The sequence below is a fragment of the Triticum urartu genome, chromosome 5A (genome assembly GCF_056163025.1).
Source record: "Triticum urartu cultivar PI428250 chromosome 5A, HENAU_Tu73, whole genome shotgun sequence".
Lineage (NCBI taxonomy): Eukaryota > Viridiplantae > Streptophyta > Magnoliopsida > Poales > Poaceae > Triticum > Triticum urartu.
Genome location: NC_141877.1, coordinates 116,141,562 through 116,144,353, shown reverse-complemented (window position 1 = coordinate 116,144,353; position 2,792 = coordinate 116,141,562).

The following is a 2,792-nucleotide window of genomic DNA, read 5'->3' as shown; positions in this document are numbered from 1 at the left end:
AGTATAAATACAGCCTTAATAAATTTCATAAAAACATTGTCTTTACAATGGGAATACATGTCACTCAAACTCGAGCACTGGGCCTCTATCAAACGAGCGCCCTCGAGAACTTCTTCGAAATAGTGCTCGGCAGCCACTCGGCCTATGGCCGAACCCTGCGCCGCAACAGTGGTAGCATCCATCTCCGCCCAGTATGCTTTGACACGGGCGAGGGCCATCCGCGAGTCCTCTATACACGCCGACCTCTTCATCGCACTGATGCGCGGCACCGCTCCAAGGAACTGCTGCACTAAAATAGCTGTTCGGCTTCGGTTTTTCCGGCCACAGATGATTTACGATGGACCTCATGGCGAGTCCGGACAACCTGTTGAGTTCGGCCCATTCGGCTAGCTGATCAGTCAATGGAAGCGAACGCTCTGGAATGTTAAACTGTGACCAGAACAACTTGTCCACTTCACGCTCTGTTTGATCTCGGAAGTATTCGGCCGCATCGACAGCGCTCGCCGCCAAGTCCATATATGCGTCTGCCGAACTCCACAACCGATCTAGAGGGGCATAACACGGATCTCTGAACTTCCTCCGCAGCAAAAAGGGCTTCCTAGCCGCAATATCCCCGACTTCACGCAGCTCTTCCTTCTTTGCCCTCATAGCAGAGCGGGTGTCTTTGGTCGCCACCGCGGCCTTTTCAAGGTCCATCGCCTTCGCTCGGTTTTCTTCTTCAAGGAGCTGGCAGCGGTCGGCAGTGTCTTTTAACTTCATAGCTATCTTGGCCATTTTATCTTTGCTCTCACAATGTGCAGCCTTTTCGGATCTTAACTCTTCGGCCGCCTTTAAAGTGGCCGCCTTACTAATTCTTGCTTGTTCCTTGGCTCGGGCAAGTTCCGCCCGAAGAGTCTCCACGGTGGCAGCTCCATCTGCAGTCACAAACATATTAAAGATATTGGTGTTACGCTGCTCTTACTATGTGACATTCACCAGAAAACATTACTTACCCTGTGCCTCATCAAGCCGCTTGTTAACAAGCTCGATGTCGGCATCTGCCGCATCCAGTTGCCGCTTTAGCTCGGCAAACTCATTAGTCCGGCTAGCCACCGGAGCTTCCACCACCTGCACATAAAGGCAGTTTGGTTATTACCTGGGACTACACTCCTCTGTTCGCCGCCGTTCTCGACGACAACCAGAGTCTCAGGGGCTACCATCTACACAGGGCACACCTCAAAATGTGTGGTACTATCAAAAAGTATATCATTTCACGTACCTCAAAGCCCGTTAGTAGACTCATAAAAGCTTCATGCAATCCGCTTTCGGCGGACGAAATTCTTTCCATCACTGTACCCATCAACGTACGGTGTTCTTCTAAGATGGCCACTCGCTCCAACAGCTCCCCTCAGTGCGTCCGACTGCATACCAGACGGTGCCGGACTCTTTTGTTTGCTCTCTTCAAGAGCTGGACGCTGGGGACTTCGGGTGACTATAGGATTATCTTCTGGCCTCACCGGATCCGGAGAGGCCCTCCGTGACGACACTTCAAGGTCGCCCGCTTCTTGAGCGGGGGAGTCCAGGGGAGGCGTTTCGCCCTCCATCATCTCCGAAAGAAGATCCCCCGAAGACGAGCTCTGCTGAGAGGGGCTAAGATCCGAACTGCAAGATAAACGCTTCGGTTATTTTCCTCAGAGGTAAGGTAGTATATCTCCACTATTAAAATACTTTTTGATTACTTACAGCTCGTTGGAGGGCTGATCCTCGTGCGGACTTTGTGCGGCAAAAGCACCCTCCAAGGCAGGACCCTCTGGTGGAGACTTCTTCTCCCGTTTGGAAGCCTCGGTTTCCGGATCTTCAGAGGCAGTCCTCTTCCTTCCCCGAAGCGAGAGAAGGTCAGATTCTTCCCCTTGGTTATCCTCCTTCATGAAGGCGCTCATTCCCTCGGTTGGAATTGGTAGTGATGGGGCCCGCTTTCGACCTCATTATTCCCCCCTTTATCTTCTTTGAGGGCTCCGGGCAAGGTGCTAGCTCGAGCATCTTTTCCAGTACCGGATTCTCCAAACCCTCAGGAAGGAGGGCCGAACACCGAATCATCTTCGCCCTTGTTAGCCAGTCCTGGTCAAAGAGCGATTTCTCATAATGACGTCATGGTAAATGAAAGACGGTGTGTTCGGCTAAAGGATTACTTACTTGGTCGGCGGTACGGTTGCTGCTCAGGCCCACGTCCTCGGTAGTATCCGGACACTCTATTTTGGGTCCGAAGAATGATTTGTACATCTCCTCGTGCGTCAGGCCGAGGAAATTCTGAATAGTGTGCGGCCCTTCTGGGTTGAACTCCCACATGCGGAGGGGCCGGCGTTTGCAAGGCTGGACTCGACGAACCAGCATGACTTGCACCACCATAACCAGTCTGAAATCTCCTTCGAAGAGATCTTGAATGCAGCTCTGCAGTATAGGCACGTCCTTGGCTGGACCCCAGCTCAGTCCTCTGCTAATCCACGACATCAGTTGTGGTGGAGGGCCCGAGCGGAAAGTAGGGGCAGCCACCCACTTGGCACTTCTGGGAGCTGTGATGTAAAACCACTCTTGTTGCCATAATCCGGACACCTCTGGAAAGGAACCTTTTGGCCACGGAGCTCCTGCTATCTTGCTTATTAATGCGCCTCCGCACATTGCATACTGCCCCTCGACCATCTTCGGCTTCACGTCAAAGGTCTTGAGCCACAGGACAAAGTGAGGGGTAATGCGGAGGAAGGCCTCACACACGACAATGAATGCCGAGATGTGGAGAAAGGAGTCCGTGGATATAT